At 40.2% G+C, this 23158-nt stretch overlaps 1 long non-coding RNA gene across 1 annotated transcript in view; it reads right to left on the reverse strand.

Moving 5' to 3' along the window:
* LOC136008280 (uncharacterized) overlaps window positions 1-23050 on the reverse strand; it is a 65788-nt gene extending 42738 nt beyond the window's left edge. The window contains exons 1-3 of the long non-coding RNA XR_010610036.1: window positions 22879-23050; window positions 15471-15641; window positions 7221-7305 (exon numbers count right to left, since the gene is read on the reverse strand). This is a non-coding gene — a long non-coding RNA (uncharacterized LOC136008280). The remainder of the gene's footprint in view (window positions 1-7220; window positions 7306-15470; window positions 15642-22878) is intronic.
* Window positions 23051-23158: the final 108 nt, after the last annotated feature.

Below are 23158 nucleotides of genomic sequence, written 5' to 3' on the forward strand. Positions count from 1 at the left end.
GTTCCTAATGTGCTCTGCCCACAGCTAATGCTCTATCTAGCCTTTCTGAAGACAGAACAACAAAGCCTTTAAGAGTGACTGAAAGAAAAAGAGTAGGGTACAACTTTTTGCCTGGCTTTCCTCTTCATGGAAGAATTTAGCAGTCCTGGGTAAGGAGGAGATTTGCCTGGTCTGGCTGTGGTAGGGGATACTAGTCTCTTGCAGTCATGAGAATCTAATTTATTTTTAAAGAGGATTTTAATATAGCATAACAATATTACCACACATCTCGCTCAAGCAAAGAATTTTTCCAATCTACATCCAGTGCCAGATAGAGTAGCTATAAAATGAATTACTGTACCTTAAATTTCTGCCTTGGCTGTAGTGACAGGAAGCTAATTAGACAAACTCTGATCATGTCTTCTGGACTCAAATCCACATTACTTGGACACATAAGAATTACCAGCTGCGTGACAGCTCATGCTTCTGGAGGGAGTTGGACTTAAAGGATGAAATAACAGGTAAAGGAGTAGAGAATGATGGCCACTGTGGGGCCCAAACCAGCAAAGCAGCAGTGTTTAAACTCTTTTCCAGCTAAATTTTAACACCTCACAATGTAGCCAAAATATGTTAGAAGCATGTCTAAGGCATGGATGCTGGGCTCAGACCACATATAAAACTAAGCTCTAAACACAGTTGACTTTTCCAGAGTATTCTTAAATTCCAAAGACCAGTGTATTAGAGCCAACTGCACATGGTAATCCTGAAAGAGCAGACCACGTATTTCATGACTCATAAAGCTACTGATCTTTTTGGCTCTGGCAAGCTTTGCTGGGCAGTAATAGACTTGGACCTACCAGGGCTCAGCAGGCCAGGAAGCAACAGTTTCAAACCCATACTTCACTTCAGCCCTCAGAAGAAAAACCTTTGGTCAGGTAGGAGTGTTTGTTGCAAGTATCTGAGTTGCAGGAAAATTACTCTTGAGAACTACTGTTCTCAAAAAATGTACCTATCCTGTTCTCACTTCCTCATCAGAAGCTGGGCTCCAGACTATGCCCAGATAGTATATGGCCCTCTTTTCTGGTATTCCCATCTTCACGTAGCCAGATCCAAACATTTCAGATATCACTAAGTATGGAATAGGGAAAGGGGCAGGGTTAAAATCAAAATTAGTCACAGGCTGAAACATCCTTTCTGAAAGGGATGAGCAAACTTCAAAAGATAAGAACAAACACCCAAAATAATGGCTGCATCCCCATGAGCTACACAGCCCTTCCTCTTTTTCAGGTTAGGCTCAGCCAAAAAAGGGGGCACAAGACTCATAAAGGAGTTGGGCCAAGGGATCTTACTGCTACTATTTTGTGTGTATTATTTGCATTGTCATAACACACAGATTTCAAATGGGGACTAGTGTCCACTGAACTAGACACTGTAACAACAAACACCACAAAGATAATTCCCTGCCCTTGAGAGCTAATTTTTAGCCATTTCTCTGCAGCATCTGGCTAGAGCAGGGAATAGGGAAGTATATTAAGGTGCACTGCATGGATTGCATTTAATCTTATTTCTGTAACCCTTGTCCTTCCTTAACCTACTGCCCCACTTCTGTTAACCTAACTCATCACCTCAGTCTCAGTTTGGTTTGAAAGCCTCTTGAAGAAAAGCCTTTGTGTCTTTTCACTTTTTTTTTCATTTTGCATAATTTTGAGCCACAAAAATTAATATACATTATTGAAAACATGAAACAAAATAATTTCCTTTCTTCTCCAAGGAAAAATGGATATGATATATTAAAATGTGCATCAAAGTGTTATGATTTTGTAGTTCTATAGAGTGGATCAATGAGCAATACAACTGGGATGGCAGTATAAATGAAGAAGTCTGGTCCGCATGTATAGACACACCAAGTACTTCTGCAGATGATATGCAGACAAAGGAGATATATCTGCAAAATAGTTCCTACTGGTTAAACACAAAAAAAGCTGCTGATATACTGCACTGTGATTGATAAATTGAATTTGCAGGTCCCCATACAGGAATTTGACAAAATCAGGGCAATACAGTCTCAGCATGTCCAGGACCTGGAATGAAATGCGGGCATTTTCCCATCTCTACAGTCATTCCTTCCAGGCCAGCCTGATGCCTGCAGCATCCTCTTCCCCTGCTTGCAGCCACAGTAACTTCAACTACATTAAGGGACAATGTCTTGGTACAAGAGGGTATTTGAGCATTAGCAATTTCTAACCTTTCCTAGAGAAAACTGACTACCTGGACAGAAGAATCTGTGAGCCAACAGCTGCAGTAGGGTTCAACAGCTCTGCCACTACCCATCCATCCCAAATCTTACATTTGTGCTCTAGAAGAGGAAGAACAAAAAGGTATTTGTTTAAAAGACTGTACTGAAGAACTATAAACAATACATGATGTTAGTTTAAACAGACAGAATAGCAAGGGTAAAGACAGTGTAATGGTGCATTTCATTTCTGTTTCACCTCCAGGCCATGTAGATCTGCCCTATTATCAGCTTTAAACACGATGTCCTCTTTCTGCAGGTCTGCAAACCCCAAACTGACTCTGCCCAAGACAGCAGAGTGTGTGTTAAAGTCTCCAAACAAACGAAAAACTCCCCCAAACATCACTCTGTTCCTTTTCACAAGCAGCAGTGAAAGAGGGGACTACCGCCTCTGCAAGCAAGCAAAAGCACACAAACCACCTGAGTGTGTTGCCTTCCCCAGCCCTCAGCACCACATGCTTGGGGAGGCACAGGGCAGGGGAGCCCCTTCACAGCTAGGCAGTCAAGGCTGAGAGCTATTTGGATTAGATGAGGAATTTCAAGTGGAAACCATCTGAATGTGTGTGTGAGCCTGTGTGAAGTTGAACTGTGTTTAAAGAAAACAAATGGCTTCTTATAGTACTTCTGCAAGGTCCAGTTCTAAAGGGGGCATAAGTAAGCCCCATTTTTCCTGCCATTGCAAATTTAAATGCGATTGTGGGGAGTTTTTCCTGTTCTGAAAGCAAAGACTCAAGAAAAAAACATGCCAGCAATGGTACAAATAAACTGGCAAGATATGCTGTAAATAGCTTTGATACTAAATAAAAACAAAACAAAATCACATTGCAGCCATTTTAAGATTTCAGCTTCCTTCTTCACCCCTGCCGCTAAGCAGGCTTCTTCAAAATGTGACAAGAAGAATTCAGAGGGATGCTTGCCAAGTATTTTCTGACCCAAATCCTAGAGGTATCCTCCATCTGCAGCAACAGACAGCTCACTGTGGTCTGTCATTATGTTCTGTTTGGTTTTCAACACCAGCTACCCTAGTTAATGAAAGAAGATGCAACCACCAAAGACAATGAACAGACAAACATTAGCAGCATTTCTGGGAAGCTTTGAGGAAGACTTCCCTAATCTTGAATAGGCCAGAATACAGAACAATAATGACTTAGGCATGCACGTACAAGTGTATTGCTTTAGCAAACTAGGTAAGCTCAGCTATTAGGAAAACAGGCTGTATAAAGCCTAGTGGACAGGATTTAATGGAAGAGATGAAGAGCAGAGCTAACCATTCAGTTTCTGTCATAGCACCACACCTACCTACTATTTGCAGGCAGTAAATCTAATAGCTTGAAAGATCCAGGCAGTCAGAAATATTATTGCTATAGGACTGAGACCCAGCTCCACATCCATAACGTTCTATGTAAATGTTTGCACGCAGCCCTTCACATCTAAGGTTTGTAGAAATGCATGGTATTTAGCCAAATGCCATTCCACTAAAGAGCAGCATATTTTTGTTCTTATAATCTTGCATGGAAATTGAAATGGGTATATTTTAACAAGGGAAAAGTAAACACATTTCCCCCTCAGCTAGGTGCTGCAGCATCTCTCTATTGGTGATGACAGTGGCCTGAGATTTTCTCTACTCATTCCTGACCCAAGATTCAGAAACCACCAAAGAAAATTCCCCTCAGAAAATTAGACCCCACAGTTTGACATAGGCATTAGTCTGGGGATTGGGTCCACTTATCCAGACAACGTAGGCAGCACTGGCCTCAACAGCAAAGCTCTGACATTTTGTTCTTCATCAAACCTTCCTATTTTATGTAACAAACTACCATTTATCTACCACGTAAACATGCTGTACTTAAAATGCTTGTCTCTGATAAACCATTCTCCCCTTTGAGGATCCATTAGGCCCAACATGAATCAAGCCTAAAAAGCTACTTAAAGCTTTTGGAGAATTCTTTGGATTTCCAGCCTCATATTTCAGTTACTGTGATGTTTGCATTAAGATGCTTGTCTGAATTTTGCCCTGCAGGACTCAGAAAAAGAAAAATGTTCCTTTTGTGTGGAACACAAGTGGTGGGTATTTAGCTATTTTTTGTGTATTATGACAGTACCATCTGGCATTCATCTGCCGGGTACCTCAGGAGAATGTCCCCTTCCTACTTGCCTGTATGATGCCGGCCAAAATGACAGAGTACACCAAAGGTTAACTTCCTGTAATATGGTCTCTTGGTTTATCTGGAGTAAGACAACAGTTCCTTTATATTCCTAACTTTGCATTTCACATGTTCTCCTGCCTGCCTGGAAAACAAGGTCATAAGAAATTCTTATGGGTCAGACACCTCCTAATGCAAAGCCAGAGATAATGCTAGCAAAATTAGTAAAAACAATCTATAAGGCCAGTTGGCAATGCACATACAGAAGGAAATATGAAATAGAAATTTGCACAGTTAGATTTGTTCCATTCCACTGAAACACTTTGTACAATGGAAGTATAAACAAACCACTGGTCTTAGAAGTCATGGTTCACCTGCTGACTCGAAAACTTATGCCTGTAAAACAGCATGAGAGAGGCCAAAGGGACTATCTGCTTGGGTTTCTCTCTTGGTCTCAGCCTAATTTATCTTGTCAGTTCCAAGATCTCCATTCATTTCTTGGAAGAGTAATAAAGGAAGTTTGGATTAGCCGTGCCCTCCAATTATTTGATAATTTTTATGCAAACAAACAAGAACCTAGCATGGACCAGTTCAGACTGACTAGTTCAGCTGCTGAGTAACATCTTAAAGCTATTTTCATCCTAGCCCCTTCCTCAAACAGCAGCTCCTTCACCCCTTTCAGGATATATACTTTAATACTCCCAACCGGCTTCTTGCAAACAGCCTTTTCAAGAGAAACAAGCCAGTCTTGAGCAATTAAGACCTATAGATCTCCCTTCACTTCCTTCAAAGCCATTGTGGAGGTGCAGCTGAAAACCATTAAATTCAATTGAGCCCAAATGGCCTATAAGTCATAGGGAAACTTCCTCTGGGCTTTTAACAAAGAGCCTTGCTTTAAATTCCAAATTACAAACAAATTCAGCCTGTTCAGCTTTCACATAAAACATAAAAATTAAAGAAAACATACAGAGGAAAAGTTGCATCAAATCACAAGGCACAGTATAAGAAAGTACAACCAGTTACTCTTGTTCTGAAGTTACATTCTTCAGTTAGAAATGTCATATTAAGTCATAGCAATATTTTCTTTAGTCTGGGTTGGAAGCATGCTTTATTCAGTGTATCACAAAGTAAAACCAGTGGTATTCACCACTCCTTTTCCTCAGACTTTTTCCCACAACAGCTGAAAATAATACACATTTACATATATACACACAATACAATGTGTACATGTAATGTGTATGTATATATGCATAATTATATCACATATAGCTACAAAACTAATCTCAAGTTCATATATAATAAGTAGATAATAAATATTTCTATACCATATATACGTAACATTAAATATTGCTTTATTGTGGGTCAGGTTTTTATCAAGTTGAGAAATTTATTAATGTGGCTTTACACTGCAATTCTCAATTTGTCAAAGATTAGGGATCAATATATGTACTGCAAGATCATAAGTCTGCTAAACACTCAAAAGACCCAGGCAGATACTGAACTTGAAAATTATACAGTAAAATTATTCCATAATACATCTTTATTCTGCCCCCCCTTGGGACTGGCATGCTGTGAAAGCCTTAAAAAAAGCCTCTACTTGAGGGTTAATTTCACCCTAAGGGCTCTGAGAATAACTGGAGGCCCAGATCTTTATGACTTTTTATCAATTAATGTTTTTTACATTCTTTTTAATAAGAACTTGATGAAAAATATCCTGCTCTACTTATTTTATTTGGCACCCAAGTAACAAGTCATTAGAAGTACTTGAATAGTTTTTAAAAGTACTGTGGATAAAGATAATGGGTCTGAGAGGCAGACACACACGCAGTCCTGAGGCTTGTGAAACTGAAACAAAAAGTAGCAGGTGACCTCTATGGCTAATCAGGACCATGCAGAGCACTGATCCAAGACATACAGGCTTGGCAGCTGACTCCCACATAGATCCAACACCTTTGCCATGGTGAGGCAATAGATGCGAGGGGAGCAGGGTACCACAGTCTACTGGCAGGCTTTGCACCACCACCGTAGGTCCATCAGGGCACTGGGACACCAGGCTATCAAACCACAAGTGACTGAGGCACGGACTTTGCCTCCTTCTCATACCTCTGTGGCAAATGCAACAAACCCTTTCAGTTGGCTTTGTATCAACCCACTGGCAAGGGCACAATTTAGTTTATTGCAATGAAACAAACAGCACTGTTTCTCCCATTCTTCTTCCTCCTCTCCGTCCCTCAGCCCTTTCTCCTAACTGTGCACTCTTGCTGCTCTCTCTGTACCAGCCCAGAGCCACTTGAACTCACCAAACAGGCAGAACTGCAGCTCAGCAAAAGCAAACACTTTAGCAGAGCCTCATACAACAAGCAAGAAGGACGACAGTGCAAAGGAGACGGGACTGCGAAGCCAGGAGCAGAATGAAGAGAGAAGGTGGCCTCAATTATGGCAACACAGAGCAATCTCCTGGACCCACACGCTGTAAGACATGAAGTTTGTTAAATTAGCAAAATGAAAGGACAGCTGAAATTTATTAGCCTGCATCTAAGAAGAAAAAGGATGAGGTCAGCATAGTGTATTAAGAGGTTACCTATGGCCCCACAGCTTTCTCAACATCTCCAGATATTTGTTGGTATTTAGACCACAGTCCTGAGACATTATAACAAACTACAGAACTTCTAAGACAGTGATTGAGGTCTTGGAATATTAAACAGACAACTAATTTCACAACAACAAATGAAGTAACACCTATTGGGAAAGTCTGGGGGCGACCAACCAAAAAACTAGAAAGGAAAAAACAGATGCTGAAATACCTGTTTGGAAGAAGTATGTTCTCTGGTGTGTTTGTTTGTTTGCTTAATTGTCCTGAATTGCAGCCACCACAGGAACATCATAACTCTGAAAAAGCATAGACAGGAAGTCTTGAAATTCAAGTAAGAAGGAGAAGGAGAGGGGAATCGCTCTCTCTCTTCTGATTCCCCATTGCCAAGCAATAGCAAATTGAGATTGACTGAGTCTCAATTTCAAGCATGCTGAAATCACCCCTTGTGGTGGATAAAAGCTATCTGCAGACAAATTCATCTCCATAGCTATAATATGGTTACCCTAAGCTTTAGCAAGAATTTAAGTAACAATAAAATCCCCCTAAAAATACAAGCCACTATTTTAGCTCTGCAGAAGGAAATCCAGTATAATTTGGTTGATGTAATTAAAGGGGAGAGATGAGGAATCTTGGGGTGAGTCTGCAGCACTAAACACACCAACAGCACCAAATGCAGTGAAACCTACAGAGCCAGCACATCTCTGTCTCAAGCCTGGCTCTGACCGATTTGTCTTGGGCCAGCCCAAATACAGAAAAACACTAGTACTGGTCACTGTCAGGATGCTTTTGTTTACAAGCTGACTCAGAGAGCTTTTCAAAACACTGCTGTTCTCTTTTTCCTGAGCAAAATCTGTGACTTCTAACTTGAAAGGGGATTTCAAACTGGTTGTGATTCATGGGGATGTATGGATGTTTCCCAGGGAGTTTGGAAAGGCTGGACTTTTTTCCCACAACTCCCAGGAAATGCAGTTAAAAGTCTCCCAGAGGTTGTTACTTCAGCATGTTGGGATGAGCAGTGTGGGACAGTCACACAGCAGCCTCCATCCCAGCACTTGCAAGGGGCAGGACTCCTACAGATGCTACCTAATGCTGCACCCAAAGCCAGGGACTTGTGTGGAAACCATTCCATTTCCAGGACGTGTGTGGAAACCATTTCCCAGTGTAGACATGACCAGCATTAACTTGGACAACAGCACAGGTCATTTCCATTTCTGTATGTTGCTAATTTATGGAGAAATGGCATAGGACTGGAGGCCAGCGGAACAAAATGGAAGGGGCGTGTGTGTGGAGATGCTCCCTTAAGGAAATGAACATTAGAAAAAGTCTTAAGCCAAAAGCACACTGAGGACACCACTATATTTAACCTAAGAATGATCTTGCATTAATCCTGATTTAGCCACTGAGATTTTCAGCTCTGACTGGTTACTGCAACTAATGCACTGGAAAGCCCTTGGTGAAGCTTTCTCCCTCACCTCCCTCACACAGGATTCACTTCCAAGAGCTCTTTAAATGTCAGTCCTTGAGCAATGGGTTTCACACAGCAGAGCCAGTTGCCTTGCACAATTTGAAGGGAGACCTTCCGTGTTTTGCTTTCCAGCTTTTACTCTTCTGTTCACCATGAACGTTGCCTTCAGTGATAAAGCTAAGAAACTCCACCCTTGCTTGTTATCCTGGCAATATTTAATCATGACAGCACATTCAGCATACTTCATGAAATATGCAACCCTGTGTGACTAATGAGGTATTTGCACATAAGGGCCATATACAGAAAACTGCAGGGCAATAAAAGTAAAGAAAAACCATGAACTGATCAGCCAGCTGTTAAAATGATGCAAAGTGTGCCTTATTAAATGTGTTGTGTTATATCCAGATGATCACTAGAACTCAGCCCTGGCTCCCTCAGTAAAGCTTCACTTTCAAAAACCTATAGGTCTTCTTTTCTATTATTACATGTTAGCTCCCTATTTTTCAAATACTGACGAAAACATCCACCTTTCTACTGCCTCCCTGCTTTCCACTCATCATATAAGGGCAGTACTGTTTTGATTTTATGTGTGTGATTGCGTCTGCTCCAGTGCTAAGCATCCTATCAGCATATGACCAAATAGCAAAGCTGACATTTTTGCCATGATTATCCACAAAATGTGTTTTCTACCCCTGATTTACAAGAGCTCTATTCATGAGAAATGATTTATAGCTCACTAGTGCTGCCAAAAAGCACATAAATCTAGACATCCTCTATGCTCCTGACATGCTGCTCATCTAGTAGTTATGTTCAGATCTCTCTCTCCCGCTTATCTATGTCTGATCCCCAGTGGGCACATGCTTGTGCTGATTAGACAATACAGTTGCTGACTGGGACAATCTTAGGCTTATATTACTGATGGCACCCAATTAGAGGTTGCAGAAAGCAGCGTCCTTCCTGGCTTGTACTAGACAAGCATGATTAAGTGTTAAATGCTTTCTGAATTAACAGGCAGCATCACCCATGTGTCTGTTACAAGTTATAAGGGTAAGAAACCAGCTTCATTGCCAAGTTTTTGCTGTTCACAGTTCATCTCCCAGGCTGTAGACTAATAGAGCTGAGAAGAGGGCAAGCTGCACAGAAGCATACACCTGACTCAGCTGATGCTTAACTTATTCAACAAGGTTTCATACACTTGGCATTAAACATGCCTTTAAGTGCCCCACTCAGATGTGACAGATTGAAAAAGCACTATCTGAACCAGGGCCCATGATATTCTCCATCCCCTCATCACACCACCCCCCTAATAAAAGCTATTTCACACTTCTTGAGCATCCTTCTTCTGAAGATCCTAGAGTGTTTTGCAATTATTAAAGAACAGGTCATACCATGTCTACCCATTTTTTCCACAATTTCAATGGGGTTGCTAGCACATCAAGACACACAAAAACAAGTAGCTTGTTGTGCCTAGTATGTGAAAGAAATATCAAGGTTGCAGTGCTTTCCCTATGTGTATTCACTATGACACATGCCTTTAATTGTAAAAGCATGTTCTACTTTACAAATAATACAGGGTACAACATGCCTTTTCCTTGCTGACTTTGATGCAGACCAGTTACAGCTTGCAACCGGTTCTCATTCCTGTATTCGCGATGTTCACTGTTGCTACAATATGGTGCATTTAAGATACTACCATCAGACCTCAGAATCATGCACAGCTCCCGCTGACTTCTCTGGAAACTACAACTATTACCCCAGCTATAATTAAAAAAAAAAAAAGAATTTTTTTTAATAAAATAGTCATGAGAGCACTGTTTTCTCTAGGTGTGTTTTGGTAATATCTTGGAACTCATGTTCTGCTCATTTTTTTTCCTTCTCAACTTCCTCATGATTAATTACTGGTCCAAGCTTAGGAGCAATATCAATCTTTGAGTGCACACACCCAGAATTTTGCCAGATCATGCATTTTCAACAGATCCTGATCGCAGCCACTTCTCAAGTAAATACCTGGAAAGAACTGCACCAATGTGAAGGGATATCTTCCCTGCTTGGACAGTGTTTAGAAGGGTAAATAAAGTAACAGACAGGCTTCCTTTAAAGCAGTGCTCAACTTTTTCTGTAAAGAGTCAAGAGTGACCAATATAATTCTCATTTCTGTGGCAAGGATAAGAAAGTTATCAGTATTACTTCTCTGGCCATTGTATCACAAATTCTTTTAGAAGCAGAATATTTCATTATGGTATCTTGACATGACCTGATGTCCAGATATGTATCCTGCACAGCTGTATGTGCAGCACTAGCCATGAGCTACATCCCTGAGAAAGAAGAAGCTGATGATATGAACAGGTGTTTACTGTGGTTGTATTTTGTGCAATGCTGTTTGCAAAGTATATAATCACACAATGTAAAAAATCAAATAACAGCCACTTTCATTGCTCAGCATGCCCCAGCCTCCCTGGCCAGTGAGTCATAAGCCCAAAAGGGCCTTGACTCCCTGCTTACTCCTAAGCCATGCTTGCAGCTTCTTACCTGAGTTACTTCTGCTGTATTTGGAACCAGTCCCTCAGAATGCACAGCCTAACTCTGCTCAGCCTTTGCTTTGCTTGATTACTGCCTTCCTACAAGCAGCTAAAAACATGTTTAAATATTCCTATCATTTAGCCCAAAGGAAAGCTGTTTAGCACATTTAACATCTTAACCTAGACCTAAAACTTTCTACTGATATAAGAACCATCTGATGGCAGCCACCAACACCTTCCTGTATGAAAAAATGTATTTCTAAAAGAACAATGACATGAAAAGTAAATAGAGAATTCTAAAAAAACCCACAATATGCTGCCCCAAATGTAAAAGGAGATTTTTTTTAAAAACAGTAAGTTACAAACAATGAATGATATTTTTCACTCTCATATCTGTGATGTGTGCAAAACATAGCAGTTAGGATGAGGTGTTCATTTTATCATCTTCTAAATGGCAGAATCAAGGCAAATGGAAACTACACAATGAACCCCCTATCTACTGGGTATCTACCCACCTCTCCACTTTCCAGATAATACAAAACCTTTCTTTCCCTTCACAGCTGCGCTGAATACCCTAGAATTGGATAGATCACACACAAAAAGATCCACCCCAGAAAAACTTTCCGTGTCTTCTTACCAGTCTGTGTCTTTTTTCGGCCTTTTCACTAGGTGCACAATACATCAGTTTCTCTGATGTAACACCCCTTAGTGGCACATGTAGGAAACATTATCTATGGGGGTTGGTTACACTATCTAATTAGAGATCTCCCGACAGCTCTTCTTCACTAAATTTCACAATTATACAACTCCAAGTGTCAGCAATCCTCATTCAGCAATTCCATGGGAGCTTTCCTGGTAGACACTGTTTATCCTGTCTCTTTTACTTTCATTCTTACTTCCCCATCTTCAGTACCCTTTTTTTCCACAAGAGATGTTCCTTGTTGCTTTGAAGACTCATATGGAAAGAAGTGCAGACAAGAATAAATTATATTTGGGGTATTCATTACACCTATAACCTCAAAGGTAGCAGGAAAAGAAAGAGAAGTTTAAAACAACTTTAACTCCTCCTATCCACAAAAACATACTGTCAAATTACATAATTCTGTTCTGGAGACAGGTTATTTATCTACAAGGGTTCTTCTGCCTGTCTCCTTTTGTATTATAAAATGCTCTTATTCAAGGTTCAAGCTATTTCAAGGATTGTTCAACGCTGGTTTATTTTATGGCTAACAAACACACGATTTAACCAAGAAGTAGTAAGTGTAGAAATCAACACTTAACCTGACCTTATCCCTCTTCAGCAGGTGCTCTACTTTCACAGACACAGATATGGCTAAAACAACTCTTAGGGGAAAAAAAGGAAAAAGAAAAAAAAAAAAGGAAAGAAATTCTTTTCATGGGTCATTTGCCCTAACTTTTCAAACTTGGTTCCTATTTATTTATGACAATAAGTACAAACCAGCACTTGAATTCCAATTAGTGACATAAAGAACCATGATACACTGAAGTTTCATATGGTACTCTGCTTTTCTGCATGCTGTTTTAGTAATTCTTAAATCAAAAGAACAGTCTGTTTATCGGTATTTCATGATGCCATTTTGAGAGTAAAAAAATTAATGGATATGACCAGCACCTATCAATATATGAAATACGTATATGAAATACGCTTGTGAGGTGGGCTGATGCCAACCTTATGAAGTTCAACCATGACAAGTGCAAGGTCCTACACCTGGGTCGGAGCAATCCCAGGCACAGCTACAGGTTGGGCAGAGAAGAGATTCAGAGCAGACCTGCAGAGAAGGACTTGGGGGTGCTGGTCGATGAGAAAATGAACATGAGCCAGCTGCAGTGTGCACTCGCAGCCCAGAAAGCCAACCGTATCCTGGGCTGCATCAAAAGAAGCATGACCAGCAGGTCGAAGGAGGTGATCCTGCCCCTCTACTCTGCTCTCGTGAGACCTCACTTGGGAGTATTGTGTGCAGTTCTGGTGTCCTCAACATAAAAAGGACATGGAACTCTTGGAACAAGTCCAGAGAAGGGCCACGAGGATGATCAGGGGACTGGAGCACCTCCTGTATGAAGACAGACCGAGAAAGTTGGGGCTGTTCAGCCTGGAGAAGAGAAGGCTGCGTGGGGACCTAATAGCAGCCTTCCAGTATCTGAAGGGGGCCTATAGGGATGCTGGGGAGGGTCTCTTCATTAGGGACTGTAGTGACAGGACAAGGGGTAATGGGTTAAAACTTAAACAGGGGAAGTTTAGATTGGATATAAGGAGGAAATTCTTTCCTGTTAGGGTGGTGAGGCACTGGAATGGGCTGCCCAGGGAGGCTGTGAATGCTCCATCCCTGTCGGTGTTCAAGGCCAGGCTGGATGAAGCCTTGTGTGGGATGGTTTAGTGTGAGGTGTCCCTGCCCATGGCAGGGGGGTTGGAACTGGATGATCTTGAGGTCCTTTCCAACCCTAACTATTCTATGATTCTATGAAATGCAGGCAGCAACTTTGTTTACCAGTGCTCCTTTTTCAAGAGCGTGTGTTTAAACCTCAAAAACTTAATGGGACCACTGTATACTCCCATCTGCTTGGCATATCAAAATGATACCAAATAAATTGTGACATGCTTTGGGACAATTTTATCATTAAATGTTTTACACAGCTCGATGGGAAAAAAAAATCAAAAATCTGAGTAACATAAAAGTTTTTTCCTAAGCTAAGAGAGCCTCACATGACCCAAGCTCCATAAAACAAATAAACGAACAAACTGAAAACCCCAGTCTTGAGTTTTCTAAATAAATGAATCCTAATTAAATAAGGAAAGTAAAAGTTGGATGGTTCTGGCATCAGCAAAATCAAAGCACATTCCATTACTTGGCTAATACAAGCAATTTTGTTAAACAAACTATACCTTTGTTCTGTAAATTTTGAAAGTTAGGCTTTGGACAGATGTTCCCTGCTGGATGCAGACATGCCAGGGGAAGGTTGGAGTCCCAGCTGTTGGTCATCACTTCTTCACAGAGGTTACTGCTCCCTCACATTTGTTGGCAGAGCTTGCTTACAGAAACACTCCCAAAGCCACTTCAAGTTAAAGTGAGTGGCATTACTATTTAGACACTTTAAGCTAACTAGCACATCTGCTGAAAGAGGTCATGCCTGTCTGTACTTTAAACTTCCACTGTTCACAAGACTGTAAGTTTTCACAACTTCTTGTCAGGGCAGAAGCTTTTCTCACCTTTTTGTGTAACACTAAATCCCAAATGCCACACTTGAATATTTAGCCTTAAATGTCTCCTAATTCAACACTGACAACTGTGTTAAGTGTGCTAGTGAACTACAGTCTGTTTCAGCTCTAACTTCCTGATTAGGTTTCAAATCCCTTTTACATCAAGCTTGTGGTCTTAGAAACAACAATCAAAATCTGTTATTTCATTGTGCAAAGGCATCTTGCAAACCCGTGTCACACATGTAAGGATACAACATACACAAAATGCAGCTCTGGTGTAGTGATCTTGGCAGGCATCAAGCTTCAGACATGCTGCAATACTCTAGACAAGCTCCACATCTCTTTCTGCTCTTTTCCCACTTACAAAATAGTGAAATTTATGCTGAGTTCTTTGAAATCTGAGTGAAAAGTGCTATGTGCTTGTGTATAATTGTTATCAAGAATACAGATCCACTATTCCTAAGCAATCTAACCACAAAACAAAACCAAAAAAACCCCACGTCATACAAATGTTTTATCAACAGATAATTAGTATTAGTATATGAATAGTTTACTAAACTATAGTAAACTAGTAAACTATAGTTTACTAGAACTCTAAAGTAATGCAAGGTTTATTTTCTCACTCTTTTATACGTAACATGTATCTATGACTAAATTTCAATATATCTCCAATTAAGGGATGCGTTGAATTTACAACTGTTTTTTGAGGGATTTTTTCTGGTTTTTTTTTTTTTTCCTGGCAGGACATTGATTAAGCTGCCTACAATGTCATTCACAGCAGGCTATTTGTGTGATGAAGTTTCTGTCCATGTGAAATTGCTATATCTAACACCTTTTTCCTCTCTATGGAAAAATATTATTTTGCAGACAAAGCAGGAAGTTATCCAAGGGTCTAAGAAAAGAATTTGCTGTTTCTTTCCTTCAGAATAGAATTACTTTATTTTCATGCCTTTGTCTACCTCTTCTAGTGCTTCAGCTACACATAATGCCAAGTAGCAAATTATACGCCAAAAATCATATTAAAAGAACACTACAAAGTCAGTCACTCAAAACTTACAACCTTCCAAGATCTTGCAGACAATTGCATTTCAGGCCCCTTGGCATAAACAGTGCATGCAGGACTATGGATGCCATGACTATTTTTTCCTAAAGCCATTTCCTCATTCAGCAGACAGACCAAATGCTAATTATTACATACATGAACGTTCAACTTGGTTTTATATTTTTACTCTGACTGCTCACCAGATCTTACTTACTGACCTGTACTCAAGTCTTGCTACGAAGACAGGATTATGAATGTCTGATGACTTTTCTGTCATGCCGTCCTTGCACTACTCCAGTGCTTCGCAAGCAAGAAATCATTGATGGGACTCTGAGAGTGGGATGAGCTTCCCCTTATTTCCACAGGTAAAAAGGTGATATAATGGTAACCTGGAAAACAGTAGTTATTAAATAGCTTCATTTAAATCTCCACAATTAATTTACTTTTCACCACATCCTTTCTACATTTTAACAGTACTTGAGTCCTTCTTGCATGTACACTAGGACATTTGTAAAGCCTGGACTCTGACAACATTGCGACACATGGTTTCTACCTTCCACTTATTGAATTCTTACTCCAAATCGTTGGAGCATCTCAACAAAATGGATAGACACATCTATTTTTAAGACAAGAGAAAAAGCAGCAGATTTCTCTTAAACTTGTTCTCAGGAGGGAAAAAAAAAAAATATGCAATTTTTTTCTGAAGGTTTAGATATTCAGTCAGACGCAGTCTCCCAGTCTGTACATTTTTAGTCCAAATAACATACATTTGACAAATTTATAAGCAATGGAAAACAGGGTCTTGTGATGAAAAGTGTCAGGCAAGCTTAACTATAGGTGGCATTCACAGCCTTGCCTATAATTAATATCTCCTGTGAGGAGTCTGCTGGTAATCCAGATGAGGCAGGCAGCGCAATGACTCTCTGCATACCTACACAAAAGAGCAGGGCTGCATTAAGAGGTCTCATTCATTCCTCTGATGATCTGAAACAAACAGGCATCAAATGATTTATACCATGCAATCAGTGTTCACAACCTCAGCAGAGTACCTGAATACAGCACAGAAGCAAAAATGAGCAGCTAAACCCCCTTCTTGACATTCCTACATACAAACCAGTAAGTCAGTGAATTATTACCTCATAAGGAAGCCAGAAAGGAAAACTTCACTTGCAAACTAACCACTTCTAGCTAGTTCAGAAGAAATATGTGACTTTAACACAGCCAGTTTTTACCATGGTAAGTCATGGCTAGGTCTTTCCCAATATGGCCAACAGTAATTACTAGACAAGTCTTCTCATGGTTGACACTATTCCATAATGGAAAAGGCCTCGTCCCTAATAAACTTGGCTCTGTGTCATTGTAAATAGCACCTTAAAATGGGACTGACATCTGTATTCCCCCTTGTTTTACTCTGCTAATGTTTCTACAGCCAGCATTTCTCCAGTGTGTTTTTTATGTGTGTCTATGGACTACATGAGTAAATCATTGCTCCATCACAGCTCATTTACTCAACATACTACAACATATTGTAGTCTCATAAAGGGCTAAGAAATCCTTGATGGTTTGAAACTTCATAGTATATTACTGCACTTAGCAGAATCACTAAATAATAGTAAAATAAAATCTGTCATTAACTGAATAATTGTTTAATTTCCCCCCATGGAAGTGGAAGGAAACATACAAATAGTTCATGTCTTTTTATGGAAATGAAGACCAACACATTCAGCTAGCTAGGGGGTGGTTTTCCCTTTTTTAAAATCAGAAAATATTTTTAAGCACTTATTTATGTTTTCAAGATTGTCTTGACATCTGTTCTTAAAAAGCACAATGAAAGGCATACTTTTAACTACAAACACTGCTAAAATATGGTAACGCTCTGTTTTTCCCTGCTGCAGAACTGCCAAGTAATAAGGATTTGCATGACTAAGCTTCTATTATGCTGACATATGCAAAACTGAGGAACAATCATTCTTTCTTGTTTGACAACACTTAGAAAGGAAACACTCCTTTTTCTCTCCTGTAGGACATGTTGGGCCTTGGGCATGATGAACAGTATCATTCAACCAAATCAATTTTTAAATGGATGTTTAAATGCTGAGGTCTCTTAAGAACAGAGAGACACTTGCATAGTGACCTTAATATGTGAGCTAGAGGTCACTAGGGATTTGACTGACACTTGCAAACATACTGTATTTCACTTGACATGTCTCTACAAAGAAACCACACCATTTGGAATCCACTTCTTCGAATGTACGCAAAGGTTTAAATAAGCTTCTTTCTTTGCAAGAACTCCCAAAACTGTGATCAATGCATTGGATTAAAACAATATCCAGCTGAAGGATAAAAATGTTTATAAAATATTTTCAAACTTAGGTGTTTAAGGTTATTTTCACACCAGCAGCTACCACTGGCAAACTTTCCTCTGGGAACAGCATCTGCAGGTCCAATTGACTTGAAGTGACTGGCAGGCATGCAGCTGCCCAGAAGAGTATGAATTATCAGCCTAATTTTAGGCACAAATTTTAAAATGCTGCCCTCTTTCAGAATTAAATTTCTTATTTACTCAGTATCTTCCATCGTACTGCACAGTATACCACAACTTAAGATTCCAACATAGACCACAACAAAATGTAAATAAAATGTAATTCTGGCCTAAGGTACTGGGTGTAATGAGGCACCGTTTCCTTTCTAGACACCTAATCCATAGCATAACTTACAACACACATGTATATGAATGGCCATAAACTCGTATGTGTCTCAAATCTACCTAGAGCATCTAAATGTCACATACAAACTAAGACATATTTATAATTTGTAAAAAAAGTGTATTTTTAAAGATAAAGCTGTCAGTTGCAAAATATTTGGAAACTGGCTCACAAAACATTACTTCATCTCTTATTACGACCTCGTGTAATCTCCCAGATAGGGTGAACTGCCTGTGGAAGTCCATGAGAAAGAAGCATATGATGCCCACATTTGTAAAGATGCAAAAAGAGAGCTAGTATTCAACAGACATCAATCTCATTCCCTTGCAAGGAATTAAATGGACTTTGGCTTGTGAGCCTAGCTTGGTGGGCAATGTCCAATGTTGACAAAAGGATCCTGAAAATTACTGGGATTGTAATTAAAGCATAGTGGTGGAAGGGAGAGGCCACTGCTGCACAGCCTGAATGCACTGCTGGTGCCATTGCACATTTGACAACCCATTGCTGCATTCTGGATAAACTTTCATTAATGGTAATCACTGGCAGCCATTTTCAGCTTGGGTTTGTACATAATGAGGCTTAAATGATTGTGCTATCTGCCTCTTTCCATTTGTTTACCTCTTTCTACTCACTCCCTCTCCCCTAACCTCCCTCTCAGAAAACCTTCTGAGCTGTCGGCCAACCCAAATTAGTGATTGCTCTGAGGGAAAAGCAGGCAGAGCTCAGCTGCCACTGTTGGCAGCACCAATTGACCAGCTAGTTCTGGGCGTGCACAGTGCTGATCTAGACAACCCTCACGCTGCTCTTTTCAGGACAGCATGCCATGAAAGATATAGAGAAAGATCAACCTAGTGCACTGTGAAGCAGAAGGGACAAAGAACACCAAGCCAACGTAAAACAGGTTTTATTAGTCATACTGCTCACAGATTGACTTCTTTCCGTGCTGATTCGCCTCTAGATGGTCTGTTTGCATTTAGTACATACCCACCAATAGCATTAGTACAGTCAGAACAGCATAAGGGAAAATACACTGATGAAAAGACAGATTTGCTTTCCTAGTGACCTACCAGAGGTCACCTGGAACAACCAAAAGACAGAGATGACACGAGAAATAGATTACAAATTTAATAATTCCAGTGTAAGGAAGTAAGCGTCAGTGCAAATCTTTCTTAACTATGCACATGCATACAAAATGAGGATAGTTTTCTGCTTACTGTTTTTCCAGCTTTTTGGCAACTCACCAAGTATTATCTTAATGATAAAATTAATAATTTCTCTTAAAATTTATCAGTAGCTAGCAAGTGTCCTGAAGAAGATACACATTTCCTTCCTTTCTCTCTGTTCCCCTCCAGGATCACTTTCCTCAAGCAGGAAGCCCTTTGTACTAGGATTTAGGCTGAGAAACCTACACTCACAATTGTAAGAAAATCAGATAAATAAGAACGGAATTAACCCATGAATTAATTATTTGATAACACTGTCTTCCAGATTAATGTCTCCTCTGGATTATCTGATGAATTCTAGTTAACTAACTCTCTTTTGATCCTCCTACAGGGAAATACAGCAAAGATTAGATGGCGGGGGTGAAAAGATAATTATGCTCAAGAAGATGACAGTATCTTACAGGTACTAGGAAGGTTAAACTCAAGTAGTTCCTTCTGAAGACTCCTACTACCAAGTAGAGATGCCAGTGTGAAGCTGTTTAGCCAGTTTCAAATTGGTACATGTTCTCATGTTCTTGCAACACCTGGCATATGGTGAATACATTGAAACTCGTAAAAAAACAGTGATTCATTGTTAATCATTCCGGAAAGAGACAGAAATTCATGGTAACCCTGTACTTCTGGAAAAGTACATCTACACCCCAATTTTCACCTGTTTTATGAGACAGAAACTGCAAGTGAGGTTGAGATCAGGATCTGGATCCTGGTCTGTTTAACAAAATTTTGGGGAGTGTCACTTAAATCCACGGTTAATCTGTGCAGTATTATGTATGGTGAGCTGTGGATGTTCAAGAAGTGTACCCCACAGTCAGGAAGATCTTCTGGCATGATCTGTGTGCCTTTATGACCCTTTCAATGGCAGGGTCAGCCTTACGCAAGTAGCTTCATCCATGGGCTGAAGTGGATCTCCTCTTTTGCATTGTAATGGCTGAACTCTGGTCTCCTGGTTTGACTTAGTTACTTTTCATAAAGCAGTCACATTTCATGTGTACTTATTCCAGCAAAGTATTGATTTGCATAAGGAACATTGTAAGTAACTTTTTTTTTACCAAAAACTTGCCATTTCATTCTCACACCTATGACCTTCCATAGTTAATTCTCACGGTCTGAATTCCACACTTTGATTTCTCCAACAGGTTATTCTACCATTAAAAAAAAAGGCAAGTTAATTACTTGTCTTGTCTAAAATAACTTCAGTTCTGCTCCTGGCTGAGCAGGAGAGATCTTCAGGTTTAGCAGTCCCTGCCACTTTCTTCCTGTCTCATCAACTGTGCTTAGCACCATAAGTCAGGAAATAAAGACAAGTCAGGCAAAGTGAGGCTGACCCTATGGAAGAAGACACAAAAGGGGTAGGCACAGCACACAGTGGACAGGTGGATTGAGAAGGAGCTTGATCCAGTCTTTGATGACTTAGGGGACAGTTGGGAGGGAGCATGTGGGTAGGCAGTATGTGGAGACAATAAAGGAAATGAAAGCATGCATAGCTGTGTAATGGGAGGGCAAAGTGAAAGGATGAGCTGAAATGCCAATTCTTGAAGCACTGAAGCAGAGAACCTGCCCTGTGTTAACCCTCGAGTGACAAAGACTGGGCCTCCAGGCTTGTGGCTATCCCTCTGTCCTGCATGAGCATAACATTTCTGCACCAAGTTATCAATGCATGGAAGGATCACAATAGAGCATCAAAGGCTTGCAATGGAGCCGCTGCTGCGCTGCCCTTGGGAGTGAGTGCAATAGCACCAGGGACTCTCCTCATCAGATACTACTTCTGCATCAGGTTAAAAATAACTCCTGGGAGACTGCACATCCACATATAGCAGGTACAAAATGCAGAGCTAATCATTATAAAGTCTTGGATCAAGATGGGTAAGCCCGCAGGAATTCTGGGGAAGCTGTGGATTTGAAACTGTACTTCACTGGGCCCAGGCTCAGTTCTGCTGTAAATCAGAACTGAGGAAACATCATCAACAGATAAACAACATCATAAATTCTGTTGCTTAGCTTCTCTTTTCATTGCAGCACATTTCATGCGGCACCAAACACACTGAAAAATGCACCCCCAAAAAATTAATAATCTTTAAAATTGTACTCCTCATCCCAGTTAATCAATTACATTAATAACCATCAATATACCAGAAGACAGAGCTTTCTCTAAGTAAATGAGATCTAAGCTTGTCTTCAACAAAATAAAATATACATGATACCTGAGGTATCATATATGGGCAAGCTACAAACTAAACAAGGAGCAAAAGTGCCAGCAACCGGGACTAAATTCACCTTCTACATGCAAAGCACTGCATGTATTTTTTTGTATTTCATTAATAATGCAAAATACTGAGGTTATTGTTTAAACATATCTTCCAAAGAATACAGAACAGTCGGAAAATCAAGAGAGATAGATGACACGATAGGGAAGAAGTTCACATTTAGATCAGTTAGTCACCCTGCACCTCCTGGTTCTCTGGAAAATGTAAAAAGCAAGCAAGAGTGTTACATGGGGCAAGATGGCAAAGAATGCATAAGGCTGGGTTTGTTCAGAAGTGCTTCCGCAAAAGAAACAGCCATAGAGCTATCCAATCCAATCTCACATCTGCTTCCAATTTTATAGTCTTCTGTGTCTTTGATGAAAATCCAATTTTTCCCAAAAGGAATTGCAGCACAGTTGAGTAAAGAAAGGTCTATTGATAAATCTAATGCATCTTTTACAGAGTGTGATGCTTCAGGGGTTTGGTGGTGGGGGGAGAATGGGTTTGTCTCATAATACTGTGCTGCATCTCTAAAGCTCCCTTTACATATCACCACTTCATAACCAAAGAAGTGGTCTGTTTAGAGCAACACTGAACTAGAGGCTTCAAGCTAGGTAAACTTGTTTTTGTCAGAGTCCCTAGGCATCTTAGACACTCACCTCTATCTAACCAGACAGTCTGAGATACCTTTTTTTGCATGTTTTTAAGCAACATGAGGTAGCACACATCCAAGAACACTTGACACCAGTGTGTTCTTTTGACACCCTCTCCAAAGAGAGCAGCAAACAAAAAATTACACTTCAATAATAAACAGTGCTTACTTTACTATGTTTCTTTCACAGTTGCCCAAGAAAATTCTTTATCCTACAATAAGCACTGTTCAGATAGTTCTTATGGTAATGCTAGCCCTACCTACAGGCTAATTCTTGTTCCAGCCACTTATATTATACTCTGGCCCTTTCAAAGTTAAGAGAAGTCAACAGGGACAAGACACACTGCTCTTGTTTCAAGACACACAAAAACTTTGGAGTCTTGTCTGTCATCAGCCCACTATTTTCTGCTCTGCAGCCTTGTTGTCAGAAACAGTCCCCAGGCTACACAGGACACATAGCTTTTCAGGGGGACATGAAAGGTACTATAAATTGCCATCCGACACAATTGAGCCAGAAATCTGACTAGTATCAGGATGCAAAATTCCACTGAAGTCAGGGGGCCTGTGCTCATTAATGTCAAGGCTTAATTTCACCCATTAAAAAGTGAACTGTCAGCTAAGCTATGCTCTGTGAACTCTTGTAGGATTTTCTAACTTCTTAAGTTACCCATTTCCAGTTTACCTACAAGCCCAGTCTAAATGCATGAATTTAAAATAAAATGCACTTCTAGAGACACAGAATAGACTGTCCATATTACATGCTGCTTCCACCATCAAAACCAAAACAGAAAACCAAAACAAACCTAGAAATATTTTGGCTTTAGTGTAAAAGCACACCTATCCTCCTAAGCAGCCTGGGTGGAGGAAAGGCAGAGGACTCTGATGAGACGGGAAGGTCAGGTCAACTGTAGGACAAAGGCCTTCGTGCTGATCTTGCCTTCTCTGCAGTGTAAATCTACAGGGATTGTACAAGTTAACCTGCTATTTACAAGGGATAAAAAAAATAAATAAAAAAAAGGTTAAATTAACCAAACAGCCCAATAACTTTTTCCTCTTCTGCAGCCAAGACAAAGCCACGAACAA

The sequence above is a fragment of the Lathamus discolor genome, chromosome 2, assembly GCF_037157495.1.
Source record: "Lathamus discolor isolate bLatDis1 chromosome 2, bLatDis1.hap1, whole genome shotgun sequence".
Lineage (NCBI taxonomy): Eukaryota > Metazoa > Chordata > Aves > Psittaciformes > Psittacidae > Lathamus > Lathamus discolor.